This window comes from Polyodon spathula, chromosome 14, assembly GCF_017654505.1.
Source record: "Polyodon spathula isolate WHYD16114869_AA chromosome 14, ASM1765450v1, whole genome shotgun sequence".
Lineage (NCBI taxonomy): Eukaryota > Metazoa > Chordata > Actinopteri > Acipenseriformes > Polyodontidae > Polyodon > Polyodon spathula.
Genome location: NC_054547.1, coordinates 20,939,383 through 20,948,797, shown reverse-complemented (window position 1 = coordinate 20,948,797; position 9,415 = coordinate 20,939,383). Strand labels below are relative to the sequence as shown.

General features: G+C 42.2%; 1 pseudogene; it reads left to right on the top strand.

Moving 5' to 3' along the window:
* The first annotated feature begins 2,504 nt into the window (after positions 1–2,504).
* On the top strand, positions 2,505–5,761 carry LOC121326631 (annotated as a pseudogene).
* Positions 5,762–9,415: the final 3,654 nt, after the last annotated feature.

Sequence of the window (9,415 nt, the reverse complement as noted above, 5' to 3'; positions counted from 1 at the left end):
AATAATTCTGGTCGCTCTTCTTTGCACTCTTTCTAGAGCAGCAATATCTTTTTATAGCAAGGTGACCAGAACTGAACACAATATTCAAGATGAGGTCTTACTAGTGCATTGTACAGTTTTAACATTACTTCCCTTGATTTAAATTCAACACTTTTCACAATGTATCCGAGCATCTTGTTAGCCTTTTTTATATAGCTTCCCCACATTGTCTAGATGAAGACATTTCTGAGTCAACAAAAAACTCCTAGGTCTTTTTCATAGATTCCTTCTCCAATTTCAGTATCTCCCATATGATATTTATAATGTACATTTTTATTTCCTGCGTGCAGTACCTTACACTTTTCTCTATCAAATGTCATTTGCCATGTGTCTGCCCAGTTCTGAATCTTGTCTAGATCATTTTGAATGACCTTTGCTGCTGCAACAGTGTTTGCCACTCCTCCTACTTTTTGTGTCGTCTGCAAATTTAACAAGTTTGCTTACTATACCAGAATCTAAATCATTAATGTAGATTAGGAATAGCAGAGGACCTAATACTGATCCCTGTGGTACACCACTGGTTACCACACTCCATTCTGAGGTTTCTCCTCTAATCAGTACTTTCTGTTTTCTACATGTTAACCACTCCCTAATCCATGTACATGTGTTTCCTTGAATCCCAACTGTGTTCAGTTTGAGAATTAATCTTTTGTGTGGGACTTTGTCAAAAGCTTTCTGGAAATCTAAATAAACCATGTCATATGCTTTGCAATTATCCATTATCGATGTTGCATCCTCAAAAAAATCAAGCAAGTTAGTTAGACATGATCTCCCTTTCCTAAAACCATGTTGTCTGTCTTCCAGGACCCTGTTACCATATAGGTAATTTTCCATTTTGGATCTTATTATAGTTTCCATAAGTTTGCATATAATAGAAGTCAGGCTTACTGGTCTGTAGTTACCTGGTTCAGTTTTGTTTCCCTTTTTGTGGATCGGTATTACGTTTGCAATTTTCCAGTCTGTCGGTACCATCCCTGTGTCAAGAGACTGCTGCATGATCTTGGTTAGCGGTTTGTAAATAACTTCTTTCATTTCTTTGAGTACTACTGGGAGGATCTCATCCGGCCCAGGGGGTTTGTTTATTTTAAGAGCTCCTAGTCCCTTTAACACTTCTGCCTCGGTTATGATAAAGTTATTTAAAATTGGATAGGAACTGGATGACATGTGGGGCATGTTGTCCATATCTTCCTTTGTATAAACTTGTGAAAAGTAATCATTTAATATATTTGCTATTTTTTTTTCTTCATCTACGATTTTGCCATTTGTATCTCTTAAACATTTAATCTCCTCTTTGAATGTTCTCTTGCTGTTCTAATATTGGAAAAACATTTTGGAATTGGTTTTAGCCCCCTTAGCAATGTTCATTTCTATTTCTCTCTTGGCCTTTCTAACTTCCTTTTTGACTTGCGTTTGCAGTTCTATGTACTCTTTCTGCGTACTTTCTTTTTGGTCCTTTTTTAATGGTCTGTAAAGTGCCTTTTTTTCTTCTGTACACCTGCAATGTTACTGTAGTTCACTACCGAAACTCACATGTTGACAGAAAGTATTCAATGAAAGAGAAGGCAGAAATCCAAAGCAGTATTGCGACTGCTTTACTTGCAAAGAAACAAAAAACAGTGACTTCCATATGCCAAAAGTCCACTTATTAAATTTTGACCTGACAGAGGGGTTTGTTTGCGCAAATATCCCTTCTGAAAAACTGGACAACCAAAAGTTACAAAAATTCTTCAGACAGAATATAGCAAATGATGGAGCGATTCCTTCATCAGCCCAGCTGAGATGTGAATACTTATCTAAAGTTTCCAAGTATCACAAGCAGGAGATTATGGAATTGGCAAAACAGTCTGGTTGTTTGTTAGTGGTCACACTGATGCACAAGATCAGTATGGGTGACTGTGGCAAAGTATTTGGTAAGGGGAACAGGTGTAGCAGTGATGCGGTGCAGGAATGATGAACAGACAACGGTAATTCAGTGAACAAGTGTTTATTTGTGCTGTTTCCAGGTCTGGTGACCGTCAAATAATAAATCCCCGGCAGTACACAACAATGTGTAAAGCGCAGGGATGGTGAATAGCACAGTACAGTCTTGAACAGAAACAAAGGCACTGTCACCAGTCCTGGGTGATATCCAAACGTGCAGGTACTCTGTGCAGTGGTGATCCGGATAGTGCTTTACGTGGTGACAGCTCCGGAGGTGTGCTTTAACTCTCTAGTGGTGCGAAAAAGACAGACAATTATAAACAACACAAAACACGTATTTCATTCTGAGAGCTCCTCTCTCCTCACATTACCCAAACAAAGGAAAAGATCAGTGTTACCCTGGCCCCTATATGTAATCCCGCATGATATCTAGGTAAACGGTTGCACCTGCCCCTCGTTTACCTTTCAAATTAATATGGTCTTACAACAGAGTCTCGCTTCTTTCCAGGCTGACCCACTTCCCGGTCCCGGAAACGAACTGTCAGGCCAGCCCTTCCAGATACTTCTTCTCTCGTTCACAGGTCGGGAGAAAGATTTATCACCAGAACTCATATTTCTGTCACAGTGACACATTGTATTTGTTTTGCAAAGCCTAAATGGTGAACATGCACCTGACGTACTAGAACTGAAAGCTGTCCTTGCAGATATATGCTTTACCTACAGGCTGTTAATTACAACACCGTTTCACAAGCTATTGTAAAGTGCTTGAATAACTTTGATGTCAGTGAATTTATCTGTATATTTGTTGTTTAAAAAAATAATAATAATAATCTGTACACATGATTTATAACATATTTCCGTGCACATTCTGTGAAATACGATACTTTATTTGTGATCCCAGTGAAGTTTAAAGAAAGTTTCCACGATTTTTACAGGGCCTTACTCATAATATACTCATATATTAAATAAAGTAAACATTTTTTACTTTTAATTTCAAAAGGATCCTGATCAGTGGTTTATCAAATAAGCTTCATTTATTACAGCTAAACAACATCAATGAAGGCAACTGTTAGATTTACAACTTCATTTTTTGAGTGAAGTTTAGTTCACAATTATTTTGAATTGTGCATTATTGAGAAAAGCCCTAACATCAGAATCTGTAATGGATGACTTAATTAACATGTCAGTAGAAAGCGCCTGCCCTTCAGTAACCTTTGTGTTTCTTATAGGACCAGAGCACTGCTTGGTACAGTGGCTGCAACATGCTGTCCGTACCTACTGATCTTCCAGAGAACTTACAGAAGCTGCACCTCGACAGGAATCACATTCAATTGCTGTGGAATTCCTCGCTGACACGCCAACACTCTTCTGCGGAGACTCAGCTGCACTCAAATGGAGACTATACAGATGGGGGTCTTTTCTAGCACGCTTCAGTCTAGCGAGCAACCTCCTCCATTCCAACTACCACGAGCTGGGCTGTGCTCTACAGTTTCTGCCAGCTTTGAAAAGCTTGGACCTATCAGAAAACCTGTTGACTGAAGACATGGTCGCTACCATCCTTCAGAACCTCACCTACTTGGAGTCTCTGTCCCTGTCTGGCAACCTTCTCATGAGACTGGACACATCTATCATCAGTGGTCTTTACCAACTGCAACTGAGATTGAAGATGGTGCTTTTGAAAACTTAAGGAAGATCCAAAGGCTCAATGTGGCCTTTAACCACCTCCCCTGCATTGTGGACTTTCACCTGACCCAGCTGGAGGTTCTCAATTCCAGCCACAATGCCGTTGAGTGGTTCCTGTCCTCCCAGAATCAAAAACAGGAGTTTCAACTAGAAACCTTGGATCTCTCAGACAACAAGATGTTCTTCTTTCCTCTCTTGTCAAACTGAAGCCGTATCCAGACTTTGTTGTTGGCAGAAAACCAAATAAATTTTTATGGGTGGCAACTGGACAACAGCTCTGCTGGGCAGCCTGCTGTGGTCCAGTTTGTCAATCTAGACGGGACTGTTAGAAACATCACAACCACATATCTGTGGGATGAAACTCTCCACAGTGATGTCTCGTCCTTAGAACTTCTTGACTTGAGTGACAACGGTCTCTTACCTGCCCCAAGGCTTACTGAGCAGAATGACCTCCCTGTTGAGTCTCAGGTTGGCCCACAACTGCCTGGAATCCATAGACTTGGCACTAGTGAAGATCCCAGATTCTCTTGTGGAGTTGGACTTGAGCCACAACCTGCTTTCAGAGCTGCAACTCAGTCGAAGTACTGAATAATGGGAGCACACCGACTGGTGCAAGTCACCACATGTGTACCGCACTGGCACTGTTTGACCCTACCGACTGTCGTAAGTCACCACATGTGTAAAGTACTGAGTAGTTTACCAAACCGACTCTCGTGCAAGCCACCACATGTGTAAAGGACTGAGACTGATGGTAACCCACCGACTGGTGCAAGTCACCATGCTTTTACACTACTGAGACTTACGATATCACAGTTGTAGATTACTGAGACATTGAGTAGCACCGACTAGTAAAAGTCACCATAGGTGTAACTACTCAGCATTAGGGTATCACACCCACTCTGGTTCACGTCACCACACGTGTACAATAGTGAGACGTAGAGAACTACACCGACTAGTACGACTCACCATACGTGTACACAACTCGGCGTAGGGTACATCACCGACCCTGGTGTAAGTGACGACTGGTGTACATTAGGGAGACGTGTTGTACCACACCTACTGGTGCAAGTTACCAGACGTCTAATATACTGAAGAGTATAGGGTACCGCACCGACTCTGGTCCCAGTCATAACACATGTATAGTACTGAATAATGGGACCACACTGACTGGTGCAAGTCACCACATGTGTGCCGCACTGAGGCTGGTTTTACCTTACCGACTACCGCAAGTCACCATATGTGTAAAGTACTGAGTTGGTTTCCACACAGATTCTGGTGCAAGTTACAACACGTGTACATTAGGGAGACGTAGAGAACTACACCGACTGGTGCAACTCACCGAACGTATACACTACTCAGCGTAGGGTACCACATCGACTCTGGTGTAAGTCACCACAGGTGTACACTACTCCATCGTCGGGTACCACACTGCCTCTGGTGTAAGTCACCACAGGTGTACATTAGGGAGACATAGTGTACCACATCCTCTGTTGCACGTCACCAGAGGTCTAATGTACTAAAGTGTATGCAGTACCGCACCGACTTTGGTGTCATTCATGACACGATTATAGTACTAAATAATGGGACCACACCGACTGGTGCTATTAAACACACATGTATAGTCTGCGGCGTATACGGTACCACACCCACTCTGGTTGAAGTCACCACACGTGTACAATAATGAGATGTAGAGAACTACACCAACTGGTGCAGGTCACCGCATGTGTACTGAACTGAGACTGATGGAACCACACCGACTGGTACAAGTCACCATGCGTGTACATTGTTGAGACAGGATATCACACCGACTGCTGCAAGTCACCACAATTGTAGAGTACTGAGACATAAAAACTGCACATGCACTCTACTCAACCGCAGGGTACCACACCGACTCTGGTGCCAGTCAACCCACAGATATGGTAATGAGGCTAGGGTACCACACCGACTCTGGTTGAAGTCATCACACGTGTACAGTACTTAGACGTAAGAGAACTACACCGACTGGTGCACGTCATCACACATTTAAACTACTCAGGCGTAGAGTACCACACTGACAGGTGTAAGTCACCCCACCTATACCTATATATATATATATATATATATATATATATATATATATATATATATATATATATATATATATCGTAGATATCCAAAGTTCGTGCTGAGACCACCTTAAGTAGTGTGTACATGTGACGACTCCAGGGCCGTTTGGTACCACATCGACTCTGGTGCAAGTCACGCAACCAATATATTTCTTTGGGGTAGGTTACCACACCGATGCTGGTGCAAGTCACCCCAAGCATACAGTACTAAGACACAGTATCACTCCGACTCTGCTGTATGTCATCGCATGTGTACAGGACTGAGACTGATGGTATCACATCGACTCTGCTGCAAGTCACCAGAAGTGTAGAATACTGAGACGTAGAGTACACAACGACTAGTGCAAGTCATATGTACCGTAGTGCGGCGTATAGGGTACCACTCCAACTCTGGTGTAAGTCACCAAACGTGTACAGTAGTTTAGACGTAAGAGAACTACACCGTGTGATGATATGTGTAAAGTACTCAGGCGTAGTGTACCACACTGATAGGTGCAATTCCCCACACCTATATATTACATAGGCGTAGGTTACCACACCGACTCTGCTGCAAGTCACAACACGTGTTTAGTACTGAAACTGAGGGGACCACACCGACTGGTGCAAGTCACCATGTGTGTACACTGCTGAGACTGAGGATACCACAAGTGTAGATTACTGAAGTGTAGAGTACACACTGACTGGTGCAAGTCACCACACATGTACAGTAGTGTAGCATATAGGATACCATTCCTACTCTGGTTGAAGTCACCACATGTGTACACTACTCAGCCATAGGGTACCACACCGACTCTGGTGCAAATCACAACAGGTGTACAGTAGGGAGACTAGTGTAGCACACTGACTGCAAGTCACAAGACGTGTACAATACCGACTCTGGTGCAGGTCACAACACGTTTACAGTAGTTAGATGTAAGAGAACTACACCGTGTGATGACACATGTAAACTACTCAGGCAAAGGGTACCCCAGTTATATATTATGTTAGCATAGGTTACCACACCGACTCTGTTGGAATTCATCACACATGTACACTATTGACCCATTTGGTACCACACCTACTCTGGTGCAACTCACCCCACCAATATATTTCTTTTGGGTAGGTTACCACACCGACTCTGGTGCAAGTCACCACACGTGTACAGTAGTAAGACGTAGAGAACTACACGTGCACACTACTCAGCCGTAGGGTACCACACCGACTCTGTTGCCGGTCAACACACGGATATGGTAATGAGGCATAGTACCACACCGACTGTTGCAAGTCACATATGAGTACAGTACTTAGACTTAAGAGAACTACACCGCATGCTGTTTTAGAATAATTCAATTGACCTATAGTGTTTGGAAAAAACAACTGCGTCAAAGTGAAAATATAGACGTAGAAAATATGAACAAAGAGATCACAAAACAGAATTCCTGTTCTGTTGTTGGTGACTCTGTGTAACAGAAGAGACCTGGACTGGCCATCTAACGTATGTACAGTATTGCAGGAAGAGGACGGCAGCCCCATGGGATTCACCTGTCAGTCATGGCAGTGACACAAAGAGGTGGGAGAGAGGGTGTGTGGCTTTCCCTCTCTAAGTGGCTGGGAGGCGGTCCTTGGGGGGATTGCTGGGCCTATAAATTAATACTTTGTTGTTTCCTCAGAACTGCTCCGCTAGACCAAAAATGAGATCCCTGCTCGTCAAGACCGTGGACGGATGGAAAAAGGAAAGCAAGAGAAACCTAAGAGAAGATGCAAAATAAATAGAAAGAGAGACTGGGGAGCCCTTGGGCAGACCCCAGCAGTGTCCAGATAGAGCTAAGGAACGGCAAAGTGTAGGACGGAGACCTGAGTTGTGCAACTAGTGACGACTGGGGGAAACGCTACAGAGTGCAGCACCTTTATTTTGTAGTTTTCATTACTGTTTTATTTTTTTCTTTTTTCTGTTTTGCCTTTTCGTTTTCATTATTCTTTGAGCACCTGTGAGTGTATCCGTAACTCACTGTGTAACATGACACGGTACTCCGGAGGTCCAGGATACCATCGTTGGTAGCCAGGCCATGGACAACAGCGCCCTCTGTGGGCTAAAATAAATCATTTGAAAAGAAACAGAATACAAATAAAACTGAGCACCTGTGCAGTGTTTTTCAAACAGTTTCTGTCTCCTGTGTCAGTGATTACCCACACCATACCACACTCTGTGATCTGAGCTGCATGGGGCATTGAAAACAGACACTTCTTGCAGCATGTGCTTACTCTTTATTTTGGGCAAGCATCATATAATCTTTATATGGATAAACACTTCCCTCTAGATATAAATTGACCAACATTGTTGAGAATGTAACACAAATTAAAAAAATCTCCTAGTCTGAATTGTATGAGGTCACATGACATACCATGTGAACCTCTAGACCTGTATAACCTGTGTGCAACTGTTCAGCAACAAACATGGGAGAGTAGAACAGTGACTTTTCAAGGGACATGATAGAGGGTGCCCGTGCAACTGTCCCTCAATCCAATGGCTTCACTGATCAGCATGTCCATCGACAGTCTCCTAGGAATCCTGAGCTGTGACTGGAATGGCAAAGCACCACCATAAAGAAAGCACAGCTCAAGCTTACAGAGGAGACAAACAACAAGCTACAGTGCTGCAGCAACCTTCATGCATATTGCACAGAGACTGACCTAACAACCTCTCTTGTTGCCAACTCAGGGACATCAAAATGTGAGAAATTAGGTATATCTTATTTAACTTTGGGGATCATGTGAACTCAAATTCCCTTGAGAACAATCAACATTCACACAATTTGTCTGAAATATAAAACAATATTTTATTTAAGAATAAAAGGGTGCACAACTAATCTAATATTACAGAATGAAAAGGCTGTTGGTTAGAGATATTAGTTAACAGTTATGAGGCAACTCCTTTCAACGCATTTCAACAAACAAAATACATTTCTTACATGCTATAAACAAGAAGTTATATTCTATTCCTAGAACAATTTATCACTAACTTGATAGCATTTGCTACAGTTAATTTCTCGAGTCATAAAATGTTTAATATTTGATATGTTGAATACATATCGATTTTCAACAAAGAAGTCAATAGTCTTTGGTCATGAACAACTACAGCTTCTTTCTCTGGATCTGAAGTTCACCGAAAGTAATGGAGACAATCATTCTTGTAGAAGGTATTGTGTTGTGTCGATTCTCAGCAAACAATAGTTGTTTTCAAAGGAAATAGCTTGTTGGTTTCCAATACTCTTGCAACATTATCTTCAACTTGTTGGAAGGTTTCCGACTAGAAATAGTTCCGTTGATCAGACGTAAACTCACAGTTCAAAGAATGATTTGCAACTGAAAAGTTATGTAGTTTGTAAAAGTGTTCTCGTTGCAATTCTTCTGTACGATTAGTACATGACCTTAGGACAGCTGCTGGCTATGCTTCAGTTCGCTTCATGCAGCAACATGAAGAAAGGAAACAAAATAGAAAAAAGTAAAACAGAAATAAAGAAAAAAGAAAAGAAAGAAAAAATAGGCAGCTTATTGTTGGAGCAGCAGGCTCTGTGGCTGAGAGGAATGCTTGTCGAAGCAATCTCAAGTTTCGGTGTCTCTCTCTCTGCTCTAACCATCGTGACCCAGTGCATCACCACAGTGGTATTCTGGTTGCACACAATCACAAG